The following is a 21,530-nucleotide window of genomic DNA, read 5'->3' as shown; positions in this document are numbered from 1 at the left end:
AGTATGATATGGACTAACTCAATAGACTAACCATCCAAATTCATGTCATAATCTAGACCAGTGATATCAAACTCAAATAGAAAGTGGGGGAGAGGTCATTAAATCATAAGGTTCCCTGCAGGTGCACACTGACTTAGAAAACCATATATTAACATTATCTATGTTTTATTGTATTTTTATTTATTTTGTTAAATATTTTCCAATTAATCTGCTTTGGGCCACATGTAGCCTGTGAATCCCATGTCTGACATGTCTGATCTAGACTTTTTCATTCAGTTGGTATTTCTCCTATGGACTGTATGGCTGACCTCTTTTGAACAATCACGGCTCTCATTAAGGATGCCTAATAATATTCTGGGATTTAAATACAATAAGTAGAATATCATCAACTAATGGGAGCATCTGGAGGAACTCAATGTATACGGGTAATCCTTCTTCCATTTAAAGTTTCTAACGTAGGTAAATATCTCATTGTTTTATAACTTAATAGCTATCATTGATATATTACATTAAAGTTTGCAAAGAGCTTTACTTATTTTATCTCATTTGATCCTGACAATAACCCAGCAAGGTAGATGCTACTTATTATTACCATTTTGCATATGAGGAAACTGAGGACAAGTGACTTTGCCCAATGTCACATAACTACTAAGTGTTCGAGGCAGGATTTGAACTCAAGTCTACCCAGTCTACCCACTATGCACCTAGGTAATTTGATAAGCATTAATAATCAGAATACCAAAGACCAGAGCTCTCTCTATGGACACATTTGTCAAAGATCTTCTAAGACTTTATTGCATGCCATTACATAACCCAGCCTAATTTCAACATTTCTCTTTCTAGACTACGTATAACCTAATAATAAACATAAACTATGACGATAAAGTAATGCACCTCATTTACTGGCACACCCAAACTTGGAAATCTCAACAAGTGTTGTTCCCTTCAAACTAGTTACCTCATTAGGTTATATATTAATTCCAAAAACATCACAGAACTCATCTTTTAGACTTCCATTTGAAGGGTGCAACTTTGTTTTTTTAACATCTTCCAAAGGTAGCACAAATTCATCCTTTGATGAAACACCTAATTTTTAAGACTTAATTCTAGTGAATGAAGTTGAGGATGAGGCTGGACAATGCTACTTTTTTTGTGTCAAGGGCAGGTTATAATCAAAGAAAAGTTTGTCACCCCCTTTCTTGGGTGACATCTAAACTAATTCAGGAGAGACGTATAGGCTTACCTACATGAACCGGTGCAAAGTGAATGAAGTAAAAAGAGCAAGGAAAACAATACAATGCCAGAAAGCACTGACATCATTAAATCACGATAGTTTAAGATAATAATAAAAATTTTTCACCACAAATTAAGCCGGGGATTTTTGAATTCACATCACCACAAAAGAGTTACTAAATTTCAATTTGGGGGGCAGCTAGATGATGCAGTGGATAGAGCTCCAGCCTTGGAGTCAGGATGGACCTGAGTTCAAATTCGGCCTCAGACACTTACTAGCTGTGTGACCTTGGGCATGTCACTTAACCTCGAATGCTTCACCAAAAAGAAAAAAAAAGATTCAATTTGAAAGGGGGGAGGGATAATTGTTTACTTTTATGATTTAAATGAATTCTAAATTTGGGCTAAATTAAATTTCTAACAACCTTGAGAACGCTAAGGAATAACCCTTTTTTTTTTTTATAAAGGGAGATAGAGACTTCAGTACGAGGGGGGAAATTACATAAGCAAAACACGTAAATCTTTTAGGTCAGTTAAAAAGAACTTTTAAAAAATTACAATATGAAATACTTGAATGGTCTCTTCAACCCATTCCATTTTCACTTCCCTGCTAAACTTCACTGTCCCAAAATACTTGAAATGATTTTCATATCTGAGTTTTTGACTTGTATTTATCCCCCCGTGGCTCATTTTCAGATAGATTTTCATTTAAATTTGTTTCATCACTCATCTATTTTAAGGAATATGATTTTCCTTTTTATTTTTTTTTCTAGATGGAAACTTGCTTACTTTGTGTAAGACAAATCTTTTCTCCTCTGATGAAGGTTATTTACCCCAATGGCTCCCTATAACCTCCAGGATCATGTATATAAAATCCTCTGTTAGGCATTCAATAACCTGTCCCACCTCTCCAGTCTTCTCACAGCTTACACCTCCCCTTTCCAACTCCCATACCGTTTGATCTAGTGGCACAGTCCTCCCTGCTGTTGTGCTTCACACAATGACCTACCACAATTCCAAAAGACTCATGAAAAAAAATACTATCCATTTACAGATAGAGAACTGATTGACTCAAGGTGCAGACTGAAGCATTCTCTTTCCATTTCTTATTGTTTTGTTTTTAAATTTTCCTAGAACATAGCTAATGTGGAAATTTGCATGACTTCATATTTGTAATGGGTTTTGTATTTCTTGCCTTCTCCATGAGTGGAGGAGGAGGTGGTACCTGTTTTTTGTACAACCCATGACCTAAGAATGATTTGGGCCTTACAAAAACAGGTCATGAGCTGGATTTGGCCTTGGGCTGCAGTTTGCAGATTCCTAGGCTAGAATATTGGGCCCAATTCAATTAGGCAAAATATAATAGAGAAAATGAATTTTCCATGGGTGGAGATCCTCAAGCAAAGGTTGGATAAATGCCTGTTCAGTATGTCATAGAAGTAATTCTTACTAAATTAAGATTGGACTAAATGGTCTTTTTAAGGTCCCTTTCCAACTTAAGAAATTCTATCAGCCCCATTTTATAAGTCCATCCTGAAAGATGTTGTTGCTTATACTGAAGTATAGTCACCTAGTGGAATAGAAAAGTATTCAGAAACATAAACTAACTCATAGGACTGGGAGCAAAAGTTTCAAAAACTTTTAAATGACAAACAATCTCATGGTCTACTTTAAAGATGAATATAAGTTTATTTCAATTCTTATTTTAAGTTAACCAAAGCTGGATAGCTGGTATATATGTTAGTGAGTCACTTCCTATAGTCATCACTAATAAAGAATAACATTACTATTTTGTTTTAAATAAGAATGTATGCAGCTAAAAGATGTGTCTGATCATGTCACTTCCTTACCCAAGAATCTTCAGGGGTTAGCCATTGCCTTTAGGATAAAGTACAAACTCCTTCTATTCATCATTTAAAGATCTCCACAATCTGGTTTCAGCCTATCTTTCAAACCTGACTCACCATTATTCCACTTACATATTCTCACCTCCAGTTAGTCTATTTACTGTTTCTTGTATACAATATTCAATCTCCCATCTCCATGCTTTTGCATGACTGTCCAACAGGTTTGAAATTCTTCTCTCTCTTCACCTATAATTCTTGGAGTCCCCAGCTCCCGTCAAAGCTCAATTCAAATGCTAGCTCCTTCCAAAAGCCTTATTGCAGGAACCCTCCACACTCCATTCACTGCATCCTGCATATACATACTGCATTACCCAGTCAGAGCTGAGACTCAAGTCCAGGTTCTGACTAAGATCAGCGTTATTTCCAAGGCACTATCCCTCCCCTTTGGCCCCCCAGATCTAATATTCATTTTGCTGTTAAAGCTCTGGCAGGTGTGTGTGTGTATGCATGTGCGTGTGTGTGTGTGTATGTGTTTAAAAATATTATCATTTTAGTGCTCTGTTCATCTATTCCTAGATGGAGTTTTAATGAATTCTCTACAACCTTGGCCTTTTCTATCAGCCTCCCCATTCTTCATATAAAATGCAACCCGCTTACGTTATTTCATGTGGTTTTTAAAATTATAAATAAATGATTTAAAAATGTAGATAGCTGGTGATGTATTGCCACTTTAAAATAAATTTCCCATGAGGAAAAAGCAAATTCCCAAAATACATACATTCAGTATGGAGCCCAGCACTTAGTGTCACCAAATGAAGCTCCTTGCCAAACAAAACCAGCTAATGGAAAAAGTTTTCTGGAAGGAGCATTCAATTGGCAAATGACCCAAAGGGGACAAAAAGAACCAGTACAAAAATGGGTGGGAACATCAAATTTTTGGTTCATAAACCTTAATGGTTTCCCAGATTTGAATAAAAGGATAAATAAAAGGAAATCAATTTACAAAGCTAAACAACATTAAGAATAATAGCTAACATTTACATACGGTAGCACATTAAGGTTTAGAAAGCATTTTTACATACATATCTCTCATGTGACCCTCACAACCACTTTGAAATAAGTAATTAAAACTTTATTATTTCTACTGCACAGATGGTGTACCTGAAGCTCAGAGTAATTGAGTAACTTGCCCGAGATCCCATGGCTGGTAAGCAGCAAAGCCCGAATCGAAGACAGATTTTCTGACTCCAAGTCCAGTTGTCTTTCCCTACACCGTACTCCAAATAGTGAAAAATAACAGACTGAGAGGGTTAGGAAATTTTCAGTTGAGTAAATAGTGAAGTGACTCTGGGAAAAAAAAAATTCTTGGCCAATATCTGCAGTTTTGCAATTGGAAAATACCAGTTAGTTCAGTTTGTATTGATTCACTCACACTCATTTTATGTAAAGTGTCCGATTCTTCAACAAGCATTCATTAATCTCCTACTACATGCAAGGAAATAAGGATACAAAGAAAAGAAGAAAAAAAAAGAGCACTCAGTTTTCATGTTTCTCCACGATTATAGACACTGGCTAGTCTACTAATTGCAGCTAGAGGTGGCACAGTGGACAGAGCTCTGGGCCTGAAGTCAGGAAGACCTGAGTTCAAATCGGGCTTCAGGTACCTACTGTGTGACACTGGGCACTCTATGTGCCTTGGTTTCCTCATCTTTAAAATGGAAAAATAATAGTACCTACCTCCCAAAGTTGTTTTGAGGATAAAATGATAATACTTGTAAAGCACTTTGCAAACTTTAAAGTGCTATATAAATGCCAACTGCTGCTGTTGCTGCTGCTGCTACCACTACTACTATTAGTCCTACTGTATACTAAAGAAAGGAATAGGATAAATGAGAAGCTACTTGATACCTATATGATCTTGGAAAAATCACTTTACCTTTCTTTTTTGGGTTTCAGTTTCCTCATTTCTAAAATGACGGGATTAGACTTAAGGGAAAGGTACTAGTTAAAGCATAATTGTTACAAAAACATCCCCCCCCAAAATCTGATACCTCTGCCATGAGTAAATACCAAATCCAGGGGAAAGTGGGTTCAAAGTTGGGAAGCACATGGATTCAACACCTGATTCACAGTCTCTCTCTTCTCCAATCCTTGCCCTCATCCTAGGAGACTTTAATGTACATATTGATACTCCAAAACAACAACAATAATAAAACACCCTTACTTCCTAGTTTCTCAACTTACTCATTTCCCATGACCTACTCCTCCACAGCATCATTCAGCTATTTGCAGAGATGGTCATACTCTTGATTTTGCTATAACCCAAAAGTGTTTCACTTCCATCTTTATGAACTCTGAAATTCCTTTATCTGAATATAATCTTTTGTTGTTCTACCCTTCCCTCTGCTTTATAACCTCTAACCATGTTCCTTATCCTCACTGTTACTGCCAATACTCCTCACTTCTTTCCCAGGACATCACCCCTGAAATGGCTACACTATTCTCTTTTCCACATCTTGACCCCTGGGTGATCCAATTCAACTTGCACTATCCTCTTCTCTCTAGCTCCTTTATACCTTATCATTTCAATGATTTCATCCTGTTAAATCTCACCTTTGGATTACAGCCAAAGCCTTTGCTCCTATTCACATGCAGTTGCACTAAGCTGAAGAAATGCAAGAAAACATGCTGACTGAATCCACTATATGTTTATGGTATGTAATGTAAACTGACCCAAACTGCAGCAAAGCAATGCTTTTGTATCTCCCTAATCAATTTACACTCATCACAACAGCTTTTCAAGTCTCCTCAAACTTCCCATGGCTTCCCATTCCCCATCTTCTCAGCTAAGAACCTTACCTCATATTTCACTGAAAAAATTGAGGTCACTTAGCAAGAGTTCTATCTTCTCTCCTCCTCATCTCATATCCCTCAGATGCCTTCTCCCTCATCTTCTCTTTCATCCATCTCACATGAAGAAGCGTCTTTTCTCCTTGCCATATGCACAAGTGATCCCATTCCATCTCATCTTCTCCAGCAGTCTACCCCATCTGTCATCCCTACTCTTGCATCAATCATCAATCTCTCCTTTCATCAGCTGCTTCCCTGCTGCCTCCAAAATGCCCAAGGCTCCTCCATCCTCTAAAAACCCTCAATTGTTTCATCAATGCCCACTGGTTATCACCCTATGTCTCTCCTTTCTTTTCAAGTTCTTGTTGTTCATCCTTCATTTTTTGAAGAGAACTGATGACATCAAGATGGTGATGTCTTGACTTGCAAGTGGACTAACCTTTTGTGAGACGGCTGTCCATAATTGTTGAGCTTAGTTCTTTCCCTCTCAATCTCTTCTTAAGTCTCTGCAGTCTGGCTTCCTAACCCTTTCATTCAACTCAAAAATATTCTCCCAAGTTATGAATGATCTAATTATCAAGTCTAATGATCTATTCTCAACCTTCACTTTCTTTTCCTTGATACTCACTTCTCTCTAGGTTTTGTAATAGCACTGGGTTCCCCTCCTATTTATCTGATTACCCCTTCTTGGTCTCCTTTGCCATATCTTTATCCAAGCATTGCTCCCTAATCCTAGATGTCTCCCAAGGCTCTATCCTCTCTTCTCTTTCCCCTTTATACATTTCCCCATCGGTGATCTCATCAGCACCCGCAGATTAAATGACCATCTCTATGCTGGTGATTCTCAGCTCTACTTACGTAGCCCTAACCTCTCTGTTGACTTCCAGTTTCCAGTTGCCTACTGGGTAACATAAACTAGACGTCTCAAAGACATCTGAAAAATCTACATGTCCAAAACTGGATATATCATCTTCCCCCCAAAATTCTGCCCTCTTCCAAACTTTTACTACTAGTGCTGAGGATACTACCATCCTCCCAGGTATCCCAGCTCACAACCAAATTGTCATCCTCAGCTCTTCACTCTATCCCACACTCCATATCCAACCTATTGCTAAGTCTTGTCAATTCTACCTTTGCGACATTTCTCATTATATTCTCCCTTCTCTCCTCTAACATTGCCATCACTTTGGCACAGGGCATCATCACCTCACAGCTGGACCATTGCAATAGGCTGTTTTTGGTCTCCCTGACTCAAGTCTCTCCATACTCCAGTCCATACTCCCTTGCCACCAAAGTAACCATGTTACTCTGCTATTCAATAAACTCCACTAGCTTTCCATGACTTCCAAGGTCAAATAAAAAAAATCCTCCATTTGGCTTTTAAAAACCTCCATAACTGGCACCTTTCTACCTTTCAGTCTTCTTATACTTTATTTCCCATATATTCCTGCATCCAGTGATTCTTGGCTGTTCCTTGTAGGGCACTCCATTTCCTGATTCCATGGATTTTCTCTGGCTATACCCATGCCTGGAAGTATCTTTTTCCTTACCTCCACCTCCTGACTTCTCTGGCTTTTTATTACTTACTTTAAGTGAAGGGGAAAAAGGGCACTTGATTGAAAAAAATCAATCAACCTCAATTTTATACTGTGACCTCTAATTCCATTTTCCCTTCCCTGTGCCTAGTGTATCTCCCTCAATCAAAACTCAGATTCTTATAAATCTCATATTTTTTGGGGGGAGGGCTTCCAAAAAAGATTAAATTCACAGTAAGGTGTAAGTAAGCAACCAGTTTAAATCCTTCCTCCGAGGGGTCTTCACACCTTTAAAAGAATTTGTTAACCCAAAGGAATTTGTTTCTGGAAGCTATTTTGGAAAGGGGTGAAGAGAGAAAAAGGATGGAGGCCTGGAGTAGGGAAAGGAAAATTAGCAGAGCATAAGTTATGAATTCAAACCTCATGGAACAAATCCTTTTATTAAGAGTATTTGCTAAAAAAAAAAAAAGAGTATTTGCTCAGTAAAGTTTGGATTCAGTGAAAGGGATGCACTTGAGGACCTAGAGAAACTTAAAACATACATAATAGAAAAGGCAGCATGAATTTCCCTTTGCCTTCTGCAATAAGAACTCAGAGAGTGTTCCAGATATATTAGCAGCAAGCCAATCTGGCCATGAGTTAAGCTCATACATCTCATGCCTGAAGCTACCTAGAGTTTTTCAAGGTCATGATTTCAGTGTGTCTACTTCCAAGGTTTACTATCAGTTTTGAAATTTAGAGACCTGGAAAAAATAAAACCCAGGCCACATTTCTATCAATCTGAGAAGTTTACTTTGACTTCACTAATGAACACCTCTCCTCCTGCTCCTACCACCCAAATCCCATCTTTATGTCCATCAGTAACTTATCATGTTCATATGACTCAAACACTGTGATTATAGAAAAGTGTAAGATTATGCCATAGTTGCATTTTTTAAATTAAATGTAGCATAACAAATTAGAATCAACTTATCTTTGGCTTGTTCCCGCAAATATTGACAATTAAAGAATTTCAACCCATAGTCAAAAATTGCCATATTTTGTCATTAATCAGGAGCTTCTCAGAACACAAGAACAGTTCAACTACGTAGGGTTTTCCCAGCAACACAAATTCACAAGAAAACCTCATAAAGAGATAACCAGAAGGGAAACAGAGATTAAATTTCCTTAACTTTGCTCTTAGGGAGGGAAGAAAGCCAAGTGATGACTCTACACGGCACAACTAAACTACATGTTTATTTATATGGTGAGAAGTCAGGCTCCTCCACAACTGCATCTATGTGGTAATTACAAATCATTCATTTCTTTTATTTGTTAAAATTTATTTATTTGTTTATACTTTTCAACATTGACTTTTATGAGATTTTTAGTTCCAAATTTTCCTCCTCCCTTCCCTCCCTCCTCCCCAAGATGGCATGCAATCTGATACTGGCTATATATGTAGAATCATATTAAATATATTTTCACATTAGTCATGTTGTAAAAGAAGAATCAGAACAAAAGGGAAAAACCAAGAGAAAGAAAGAAAAAAGAGGAAACAGTATGCTTGAATCTGCATTCAGACTCCATAGTTCTTTCTCTGCATGTGGATAGCAACAAATCATTCATTTCAAAAAGGCAGAAAGAGAACTAGGGTGTGTGTCCAGGATCTGGTTGATGCTTATACTGCCTGAGAGTTCAATTCAATTCAACTCAAGCACTTATAAAGTACTTCCTCTTGTGCCAGGTAAAATTCTAGACAGTTCTTACCTTCCAGAATCTTAAGTTCTACTGAGGGCATATGCCAGGTACCAAGTAAGTATATATAAAGTATACATAAATAATTTCAGGAGGGAGAAAGTATGAATAACGTGAGGGCAGAATCAGCAAAGGCTTCGCTAAGGATGTTTTCAAAATCACCCATGAAGTGGGTTTTGTTGTCTTGACCCTACATCTGTGATTTACTACATGAAGTAGTTGCTCTTTGGGCAGCTAGATGGTGAAGTGGATAGAACACAGGCCTTAGAGTCAGAAAGACCTAAGTTCAAATCTGGTCTCAGACACTTACTAGCTGTGTGACCCCGGGCAAATCACTTAACCCTGTTTGCCTCAATTTCCTTATCTATAAAATGAGCTGGAGAAGGAAATGGCAAGAAAACCCCCAAATGAGTTCACGCAGAGTAGGACATGATTAAAATTATTAAATAACAACAAAAATTGCTCTTTGTACAAGGAAATTTGTTTGCAAGTCAACTGATCATGTTGTACCTCCATGTTCTATGCTTGTAATCCAGCTGAAAACCTGATAGATATAATAACGTCAGAGGGCCTTAGTTTGATTTCTGGCTCTCTAATCTACTACCAATGTGAGCCTGAACAAGTCAGTATATCTGGGTCTTAGTTCCCCAATGAGGGGAACTAAATGAAGAGGGTCTTATCCAGAGGGATTTTTATAATTATATATAACTATATATATAAAACTATATTTCATTAGAATTGGTTTCCTTTGTAATCGTATGTATTTTATTTTATGCATTTTAAAACATTATTCTGAGAAGGGATCTATTGGCTTCACCAGAATGCCAAAGATAAGAGTTCAATGACACAAAAAGGTTAAAAAAAACCTAGCTGAAATAATTATTTAAAAAACAATTTCTTTGTCCCAATTGCCTTAGAGATTTGCTTAGAGGAATATAAGCCACATTACCAATATCATCAAGACATATACTGACCACATTTTCTATGCGTACATTCAGTATCGTTCAAGAAACCCAAATAGATTGTGTCTTGAGAGCTGGTCACCACATACTTTTTTTTAATATTTCCCAAAGGGCCCAGCATAATAAAAACAACAGTAATAATAACCAGAATTATACATTAGAAGCTCACTAGTCTTCATATGCTAAAAGACAACAAATACCCATACTTCAAATGTAAACACCCAAATAGCCTTGAGAATTCAACAAATAAACTGTAACTGGCACCAGGGCATCATTAAAGATGAAACTGTCACTTGCGATATACTGAATAGAACAGTGACTCACAAAAACTTAAAAATAAGGTTTTAAAAGACATTGCCATATCAAATACTCATTACTCTTCAAGCTATGTGGAATGAAAAGTTCTCAAAATCTAGAGAACCAGTGGAATAAACCAAAACCAGAGAGTAAGAGGAAGAAGCGTGTATCTTCCCTGGCATCCTGACATGCTTTCTGTGAGCATACTGAAGATGGGCTGCATCCCAGCACTGTAAAAAAAAAAAAAGTTTCATCATTTCAGCGACAATTTGCTGAACATTAGATTGCCTGATAGATTGACTGTAAGCTCTTTAAGTTTAAGGCAGAGACTATCTTTTGTCTCTTTTTGTATACCTAGAGCTTAGCATAGCACCTGGCACAAGGTAGGAATGTTGTTTTTCAATCATTCTAGTCGTATCTGACTCTTTGTGATCCCATCTGGGGTTTTCTTGGCAAAGATACTGGAGTGTTTCGCCATTTCCTTCTCCAGCTCATTTTACAGATGAGAAAATCAAGGCAGACAAGGGTAAGTGACTTGCCCAGGGTCACATAGCTAGTAAGTGTCTGAGGCCAGATTTGAATTCAGATTTTTCTGACTCCAAGTCTGGAGCTCTATCCACTATAGCACCTAGCTTCCCCAAGTAGGTGCATAATAAATATTTATTCATTAATCCATTAGACATTAAAGATTAAAGAATAGTAGGATAGTGACTTGTCTCAGCACCATTTCTATCTGAACTCGATGAAATATAAACATGACACCAAGTCTTTCCATCTGCCTTGCAGCTAAGACCTCCTGAGATGTCTCTCCCTATTATAGGAATTCTTAAATTTGAGTCCATGGACTCAAGGGGGTCTATTAATAGATTTCAGGGGGTCCATTAACTTGGATGGGGGAAAATGGCTTCTTAATTTTCACTAACCTCTAAGTGAAATTAAGTATTTCCATCTATTATGAGTGTAGGTAATAAACATTATTCTGAGTTAAGGTCCGCAGGCTTCACCAGCCTGCCAGAAGGATGGATCCACTAATGTTTGAGAACCATTGCCCTATTAGAACGTGAGCTACTTTACAGCAGGTATCATCTTGCTTTTCTGTTAGCATCCCCAGTACTTAGCATAGTGCTTTATACATAGCAAATGATCAATAAATACTTTTTTCATTCATTCTTGACTTAAAAGTGCAACATTCTACCCCACCATGCTCTGCTCCCTCTCATCACTCCATAAACACAATACTCAATAAATCTTTATTGTTCGATCAGTTAGTTGATAAGCATTTATTACGTACCTACCATGTGGCAGGCACTGGTACTAAGCGTTGGGGATACAAAAAGAGGCAAAAGACAGTCTCTGCCCTTGGATGAGCTTACAATCAACCTAACCGGCAGCCTAATGTTCAGCAGACTGTTGCACAGGGGATGAAAATGATTACTTCTTTATGGTGCTGGGATGTAGGCTCACCCTCAGTACACTCACAGAAAGCATTTCAGGATACCAGGGATGATATGTACTTCTTCCTCTTACTCCCTGGTGTGGATTTCTTCCACTGGCTCTCTATATTTTGATAGCTTTTTATTCCACATAGCTTGAAGGTAGTGACTGTTTGATACGGTGATGTCTATTAAAAACCTTATTCTTAAATATTTGTGTGTATCCAGGGACCAGTGAAAGCCAAATTAAAGCCAAAACACTGGTAGTTATAGTGACCTATGCACTGTTATCTTAAACTTAAGGATGAAACTGCTTTATTCTCCATAAAGTATCTGGTTGATTTGACCAAGTCCTAATTCTTGAGTCATATGGCCAGCTTGTCCACAGGCCACATTTTACTACAATGCACCAACCTTTCTGAACAGTTCTAATCACTTTACAGATATTAATGAGGGAACCTTATCCCTTTGTCCATTTGGCAGAGGAGCTGAGAAGGTCTGGCAGAGGCTCAGGGAAGTCAGCAGTTTTCCCAAGATTGTCCAAATAAGCTAAAAACCAAAAAGAGGATGAGACCTTCTTTGAGTTCCTTCTTTTAGTTTATTTCATAATCTTTGCCTTAGGCTGCCTTTGTATCACCCGCCTCTACCATGTTCAAGCTAGCATATACCTCTAAAAATACAACAAAGTGGCAATGAACTTCAACAGGATAAGAATCAATGAAATAGCCTGCCCAAATTACTCACATTTGTTTTAAAATCTTGGCAGGCAGGACTTTTAAGTTGCCTGTTAGCAACAACTCTGGTTTCAACAAGCATTTGTAAAGTACTTAGATGTAAAAGTCACTGTTCTGGTTGCCCAGAATATGAAGACAAAAAATGAAAGAATGTACCTGACCTCAAGAAGCTTACATTCAATAACAAACTTTAAAAGAAAAAAATGTGTAATGAAGAATTGAACATGAACATTTCCATATATGTAGACCATAAAAACAATTGCTTCTAAATTGCATTCATCTATACCATATAGATGTTTCCTTTTTCAAAGTATTTAATAAATTCAACAATTATATTTTGTCTATTTCTCTCTCTGAACCTCTTTCTGTTCTCTTCCCTACATTTTCTGAATGCTTCATTGATATTTTTTTTCTTTTCTTCTCTCTTTTGGCATCATCATTAGCCTTTCTTTCCTCCCCATTCTCCACCCCCTCCAAAAATAAAGATTAAAACTCTCTCTTATAGCCAATAAACACCATCAAGCAAAAGAATGACATGTATTTGCCATGTCCCAAAACACATGTCTCATCTGCTCCTCTGTTCATGGCCTCACTGTTAGGAGGTAGGAAGCATGTTTTATCATCAGTATTCTTGGAGTCATGGCTGATTACTGAATAAGTCTCAGTTTTCAAGTCTTTCAAAGTTGTTTTTCTTTACAATGTTGTAGTCATTGTAGAAATTATTCTCCAAGTTCTGACCACTTCACTCTGCATCAGTTCACATAAGTCTTCCTAGGATTTCTGAGGATCTATCCCTTTCATTATTTCTTTTGACATAGTAATATTCCATTACAGTCATATTCCATAATTTTGTCCTGCCATTTTCAAGTTGATAGGTACACCCTAGTTTGAAACCATTCCCAAACATTTTCCCCTAAGATTTCCACAGGAAAATCCAGGAACAGGAAGGTAGTTAGTCTTATAAGAGTGTGGGTAGTGTACTGCATAAAGAGGAAAGAACACTGCTTGCAAATTCTTTTCTCTGTACAACTGGTGATTCTGGGGCTGAAGCTCAGATGAGAAACTAGGGCTACATAGACAGACCTGTGAGTCATCTGCATAGAGATGAGAGTTCAACCTGATGGTAGCTGATGAAATTACCAAGAGAGAGTATATGTAGAACAAAGATTCTTAACTTGGGGCCTGTGAACTTGATTTTTAAAAATATTTGGATAACTGCACTCCAATATATCTGGTTTCCTTTGCAAACCTCCATATATTATTTCATGCATTTAAAAAAAAGCGTTCTGAGAAGGGGCCCAAACGCTTCATCAGACTGTCAAAGGGGACACACAAAAAGGTTAAGAACCTCTGATACAGAGGAAAAAGAGAACCTTGGGGAATACCCACAGTAAGGAAGTGTGATATGGATGATAAGCCAGCAAAGAAAACTAAGCAGAAGTGGTCAGATAGAAAGAAAACCAGGGGAGAGGAGAGAATATCTGGGAGAAGAGGTAGTCAACAGTGACAAATGCAGAAGCTAGGTTCAGAAGAAAGGGGACTAAAAACAAAGACAACCAGATCTGGCAATTAAGAGATCATTGGTAACTTTGGAGAGAGCAGTTTCAGCTGAATGAGGAGGTCAGAAGTCAGAATGTAAAAGGTTGAGCAGTGAATGATCCTTTATGATTCTCCTGGGGCATCTTCATTATTAACATCATTAAGTAAACAGGGAGGTCCAGGCTTAATCTACTCTCTTCTACTATACAAGCTACTGGCACATCTTGAATCTAGTAGGAATATTTATTGATCAGAACAATACATTTTTTTAAACAAGCTAGAACTCTGTAGTCCATTTATTAGGCAGTATTTTGAAAATGTACTTTTAAGTATATTTCTACATTATTAAAGAAATAAGATTTTTATTTTCTCTGTAACTCCTTCTTGACAAAACATTTCTCATTTTTGCTTCTCATTTGTTTGTCCATTTTCTTACTTTCCACTGTTAAATTTCTGAGTCTTTGAAACTCAACTCAAATGTCACTCAAAGCCCAAACCTTCTCAATAACTCACTCATGAGAATGTCTTTCCTCTCAGATCTCAATCAATCAATAAGCAAAAAAAAAAAAAAATCAATAGACATTCATTAAGCCCCTACTTTGTGCCAGGCACTGTGTTATGTGTAGGGTATACAAAAAAAGGCAAGATAGTCCCTGCTCTCAAGGAGCTTAAAATCTAATCTCTCAATTCACTACTATATAATAGTTATTTACGTTGGTTTTCTGCCTCACTAGGCCACAAGCTCTATGAGAGCAGGGAATGTGTCTAAACTTTGTAAGTCCCCCAGGGCCCAACACAGCCTCCAGAAAAGGTGCTCAGTATTTACAGAATGAACCATAGTCTACTATAGACCTTTCTTTGCCTTTGTCAAGCAAAACAAATCCATAAATTGGCCACATCCAATTTATTCAGTGTGTTTTAATTGTTGGAAAATTCTCTACAACATGAATGTTTGTAAATCACTGCCTAAACTGTAGGAGACCCTTAGTATTTGTGGATATTTATTCTTCACACTCTAAGATACAATCTAAAAATCATCTGAATAGGAAAATTTTGTAACCAGGAACGTTATACCAATAATAAAGAGAGAAGAAACAAGACAGTCTATCAAGACAGCACAAACAGGATAAATAAAAGTAAAGCCTGCTAGGGCTGCTGCTTAGAATAATATATTATTCAGTAATCCTCAGAAAAGAACATTACACTGGGATCATAGGATTTAAAACTGGAATAGATCCTAGAAATCAACCGTCTCATTTTACAGATGAGGAAACTGAGAAGCAAACTGATTTGTCCAAAGTAGCAACATAGGTAATAAACAGAAGAGTCCAGACTGAAACCCTGGTCTTTTGACTCCACGTTCACCACTCTTTTCTCAACATGACTGCCTCTCCCTACATCTAAGCTACGAGGTTCAAATCCTTCCCAACCATCTCAACAGCCACCAGCTAGAAGGAAGGATTAGCACACAAAGTGAGCCAGAGCTAGACTGGATAAGCAGCAGGGAGGAAGGTGCTGGGCCTGGACTCAGGAAGACAGGGAATTCCCACGTCTGACACGTATTAGCTATGTGACCAGGAGCGAGTCGTAGGATCATAAGTCTAGAGCTAAAATAGACTTTAGAAAGGTCACCTAGTTTTATCCTCTTATTTTGTGGATGAGGAAACTGAGACCCAGAGAGGTTAAAGTCAGGAAGATAGCAAGAGGCAGCAGTCTAGAATTAAAACCCAGACCCTCTGGCCTTTAATCCTTGTTTCTACTTCATCATGCTGCTCATGCCTCTTCTGTTTCCTGATCTAAAAAGTGGGGATAATATCTGTGGTACCTACTTCACAGGGCTGATGGGAAAATACAAGAGATTATTTATGTAGAGTACTTTGCAAACCTTAAAGTGACATACAAAGTTAAGCTATTAATATTTTTAAGTGTAGAGAATTCTCCACACTTTCAATTTTCATTTATAGTGGTAGGGGCTGGCCCACCTTGTTCTCCCAGCTATGACTTTTTATTTTTAAAGTAAAGGGAGGGGAGGAGATTCCAAAGCCAGGGAACAACCACAGGCCCTACCCTTCTTAAAATTATCACCCTCACACATTCACCAATTAGAGATTCATTTGAGCTAAGAGTATCCTTTTAAAAATGCAAATATCCCCTAGAGACCCAAGCCTCATTCACACCTTAGTGTGAATTATGGGAATCTGATCATGATATCAACACCTAGGTCAGAGCCCAAGACTTCAAGAGAACTGGAATTTTGACTGGTGGAGGGCAAGGTAAAGCAGGGTCACTTCAGGCAAAGGCTGGTCGAGGTGGTGAGCCGGAGGACAGTCTTCATCCATCCACTCAAGCACTTACAGCTTGGCAAGTCTGGTTAGGCCCCAAAGAGTGGTTAAAAAATAACCCATAGCTTTTCTCACAGTCTTTAATACCACCAAAAAGATGATGAGTTTCTATACCTCCAACTCGCTTCCCAAGTTGCCCGATATTTTAAGAATTGGAAAGCAAAAGATGCACTAGAGAGAGGTTCTGGAAAGTGGGAGAGACAAGCCTTCAGCTGACTGCCACACTAAAGAGTCCTACACCACCAATTTCTGCAAGCATTCTGTAACTTCCCTGTGATTTCTCCTTAGAGAGAACCAGTCACAACCTAAGAAACCCTGGGATGACAGAAAATATAGTCTGGCCATTTATTCATCACTTGGATAGTAATTTTTACCTCTGTCTTCCCTACTTTGTTCAACTATAAAATGAGAACACCATCAATCACACATATACTCTACCATCATCCCTCATTTGATTTCACACATGTGTATATATAATACATACTCTTCTTTTTTATAAATGTTAAAACCAAGTTTTATCTCAGCCTGCTAAATTTATGGCATATACAGTGACCTAAACATATATCCTTTTAAACTCTTCTTTGCAAAAACAAATGACGGTGGAAAGGGAGAATTCCTGGAGTCTTCACAAAGTAACATGCTGTAGAAACAAGGGAAAAGGTTCATTAACTTCCCTTTTGAACTTTTATTTTTAATTTAAAAATCTCTGAAAAAGTTCAATGTCACCCATGCCATAGTAAAGAAACTATAACCACACTCACCTACAAAGCTGCTTTAGAAAAAAAAAAGTCAGCCTTTTCTCCTTGGAGAACCTACTATCACACAAGAGATAGTTTGTTACCAATCTCTCCCCAAAGGAAAATGAAAAAAAAATCCTAGTGGAATCGGGATGAATTACATGGGTGAAATTTTTTTAAAAAATTCATTTTAACTGAGTTCTCTTAGGCCTGAATTTTAGCTATCAAAAAAGAAGACCCCTCCTTCCCGGGAACTACAAGCAGAACAGATGAGCTTCTGCCCAGAAATCAGCTCTGACTTGTTCTTCTTTAATTCTACAGCTTTCCCCCGTTGACTACCTCCCTGTTAACTTGTATAAAGCATATTTGTGCATAGTTGTTTTCATGTTGTCTTCCCCATTCAACTGTGAGTTCCTTGGGATTAGGGACTGGGTTTTTTCTTTCTTTTTTTTGGCATTTGTTTGTTTTTTTGGCATTATTAGTGCATAGCACAGTCCCTGGCACACAGCAGATATTTGATAAATGTCTATTGACTGATTGACTGATTTGGCATCAAGAGGTAAATGACAAGAAGGTCAGGACTGACCAAGTTCAATGAAATACAAACCAAGCAACATAAAACATAAGAGCAGCTTTCTCTGCAGATTTGGCTCCACGAGACAAAGTTAACTCAGTGGGTGTGGTGAGGTTCTGAGAACTGTCACTGTTGGGTCATCACCAATCAGCTTCTCAGAAGAAAGTTTTGGTGATAATTTACAGAAAGAATGCTAATACCAAAATATAGCCACTTTGAGAATAATAATATTCTGTATAACTGAGGCCCAGACTGCCCTAAAAATTTCTTTATACCTGCACTGTACAAACCAAATAAAGGGAGTTTAATTTGCTTTTTTTCTTATGCATGAGACTGCATCAGATTGGGATGGAAGAGGATAGGCAGTGAAATCTGACCCAGCTCACAACAGGTTTTTTCAAACAAATGCTAAACTATTCTCAAGGGGAGAGAGAGGGTCCAGAAGTCTATCTACTCTATCTTCACACACTACTATTATTTACTAGTTCAGTAGCAGCTCCTAATTTCCAAGTGCTTATCAGACATTCTCTAGATCTCACAATACCTGAAAATAAACACAATCCACCTTTAGTGTAATCCCATTTTAACTGAAGTTTTCTGTTGAGCAAAGCTATTTCCCCATCGTAGCAAATGGACCACAGGACAAATTTTGTTGATCTGGTTTCAATGAATTCTTACCAATTAAAAATCCCTTAGAAAAGATACATTCACAAGTCTTTGCTCTGCAGTGGTCAATTATGCTAATGAAAATACTGATGTTTTAGCTCAGTCTTTATACTTTACTTGAAAATATGGTGTAAAAGAAGGCAGTATGCTTTACTTAAACAAACAAAAATACACAGTTTCTCCTTTGTACTATGAACAGCAGGTTTCAGACAATTAAAGTTGCCCAACTTCATAAGCTGTGTTAAAAGACAGTGAGCTCCCCATCACTGGAGGCCTTCAAGCAGATACTAATCACTTCCGAGGGATATAACAGAGGAACATTCGGACCCCAGGAGAAAACTAAGACTAGATGACCTCTGAGCTTCTTTCTGACCTCCATTTAAACACAATTAAAATTTTAATGAATACATTTTAATGTCCCATAAAGTTCAAGTTCTTCAAAAAGCTGTTTAATCTTCATTTATTCAACAAACATTTATTAAGCACCTACGATTTGCAAGGCACTGAATATGCCATAACCTCCCTTTCGGAAGAACAGTTCACGGAAAGGAGAGATTAAAACCCGGAACACTCTTGGCTCCAAATGACATTTTTGCCATTTTCTCCTCCCTCTCTTTTCATCTCTCCCAATGAGGTTAGATCCCAGGTATTACTGATTTCTTCATCTAATACCCATTATCACAAATGAAATGGAAATAAGATGTCTGCACAGAGCCAAAAATAGATCTTCCCTTAGTGCCATCAAAAACTCATATTTATCATATTATCAGTGAAAGGAAGATTTTTCATTTTAGACTTCACATTCTTGCACACTTGATAAAGAAAAAAAATTATCTAATAAATATGTCAAACTCAATAAGGTTCATTTCTTCACCCCAATCTCCCTGTACAATTTGTTAGGAATCTGATGGTTTTACCTCTGTACCCAGACAGAAAAAACATCCACCTTCATTAATCCTTCAAACAAAGTTAAGAAAACAAGTCAGGAATTCATGACTGTTAGCAAAATAATATGACTATTTCAAATTAAGTATCTTTATTTTTTAAAGAGCTATATATTTCTGAACTAGGTTAAACATATTTATTTAAAAGATGAATATAACGGACTAGTTTTATATATATATTATATATGTATATGTATATATATCATTTAAATATACATATTACATATATATGTATATATATACATATATTTTTATATATATATACACATATGGGATGTAACTCAAGAGAAAAGTTTAGGTCAATAAGAGAATCTCACCTAAGAAAATTCCTGCTCCTGTCACGTTAAATTCAAATTTAGTTGTCTATTACATTTTGAGAAAGCGAATATATTTCAAATACTCCCAAAGATTTTCAATTTCCCTAGTACCGGCACTCACTCCACCATGATACTTCAACATTTCTCCCTTTTGACTTAAATATACCTCCCTCTTTACCTTAGCAGACAACACATCCTGAGCTGCAATTCTCCTATGCCATTCTACCCTGCAAAAAGAGGAAGTTATAGAAAGAACATATGACTTTCTAATTTTTCCCGCTTACTTTGAACATGTAAAATAGTCACTGTGGTATTTTATAGAACAGCTTAATATTTATAATAGATCAGATTCAATTTCATAGGGACATTTTTTTTTTAAAAGTTAAGAAGTTAAGAAATTATTATCACGCAAACTCACAGAGTCCTCTAAATTTATTTCATGGACTCTCATCCACTTCTCCTGCTCTATCAGACAAACTAAGTTACGCTAGGCAGATCAGAATTTCTGAATATCTTGAAGGACCAAGCTGAACCAACTGACACAGAGTATTTCTTTTTTTTTTTTAATCAACCGAGTGAGGAAAATAGGGATAGGATGACAATTTTTATATCAAATTAAATTAAATTTTTGCATCAATTGATGCTCCCAGTTCTTCTCATATTAAAGCATGCTGTAAAAGGCAAAGATCAAAGTTGTCCTTTGCTAGGGCAATCAGAAGAAGTGATTTGTAATTCTGAATGCAGAGGGTAAATAAATGTCAAGCAATTTGGATTATCTTTTTTGCTGAGCCTGATTTCCCTTTCATGGTGAGTGAATTTCTCTTCCCTTTTTCCAAGTCATACCTGTTCAAAGGAGAAATCGCTTCCTTTACCCAGAAATGAGAGATTCTGGGGCAGAAACCTAGAGCAGCATGAGTTAGGGGATAAAGGAGGGAGACAAGAGAATGGGCAGTCTTCTTAGTGACTGCTGCTCTGAGATAAGGCAGGGAAGTATATGCATGAAGGATAGGACTGCAATAAAAAAGTTAGCAAGTGTTTCCCCTAGCTGATCCAAAATGGTCACTTGTTTCCACACAACTGTTGTTCACTGAATCACATATAGGAAGCTTGGTTTAATAAAAAGAACAATGAAGAAGGAAGGAAAGGGAAAAAAGGAAGGAAGGAAGGAAGGAAGGAAAAAAGGAAGAGGGAAGCAAGAAAGAAGGAAGGAAGGTAGGAATGAAGGTAGAGAGAAAGGAAGGTAGAAAGGAAAAAATAAAGGAGGGAAGGAAAAAAGGAAGAGGGAGGGAGAAAGGAAGAAAGGAGGAGGAAGAGAGGAAGGAAAGAAAAAAGAATGAGGGAGGGAAAGAAGGAAGGGAGGAAGAAAGGAAGAAGCATTCATTAAGTGTTTATGCTAAGCACAAGGGGAGATGTGTCCTAGTCATGGTTCTGCCACTAACTAGCTGTAACAAATCATTTTATCTCTTTGGGCCTCAGTATCTTCAGAGTGTAAAATGAAGGGTTTTAGACTGGTTGAACCCTAAGGTCCTTCAAGCTCTCAAATTCAGGGATACTCAAATAGGTCCCCACCCTAGTGAGGTATTTTATTCTCACAAAATCATAAAACACTCACTCCTTGACCATATGATGAGAAAGTATTTTGTTTGATACTTGGACATGGAAGCATAAATTTTTTGTAAAGTAGTTTATGAAGAAGGAAGCTTCAGGAGTGGGAAATTCATAATAATTATAGCTGACACTTGAATAGCACTTTAAAGTTTGCAAATTGCTTTAGAAACATTTC

The 21,530-nt window shown here is 37.3% G+C and overlaps 1 protein-coding gene across 4 annotated transcripts in view; it reads right to left on the bottom strand.

Moving 5' to 3' along the window:
- Positions 1–21,530, bottom strand: part of CUNH1orf21 (chromosome unknown C1orf21 homolog) — a 264,779-nt gene that overhangs the window by 222,128 nt on the left and 21,121 nt on the right. The window contains exon 1 of one of the 4 annotated variants that reach the window (XM_027868523.1): positions 4,242–4,325. The exons of the other annotated variants lie outside the window; for them this stretch is intronic. The gene's annotated coding sequence lies outside the window, so the exon portion shown is untranslated. Of the gene's footprint in view, positions 1–4,241; positions 4,326–21,530 lie in introns of those variants that run through there. 4 annotated transcript variants of the gene reach the window in all.

Source organism: Vombatus ursinus, unplaced genomic scaffold (assembly GCF_900497805.2).
Source record: "Vombatus ursinus unplaced genomic scaffold, bare-nosed wombat genome assembly UNPS02014789.1, whole genome shotgun sequence".
In the NCBI taxonomy this organism is placed as follows: domain Eukaryota; kingdom Metazoa; phylum Chordata; class Mammalia; order Diprotodontia; family Vombatidae; genus Vombatus; species Vombatus ursinus.
Note: the sequence above shows the minus strand (reverse complement) of the source record. Positions and strands in the feature narration are given on the sequence as shown.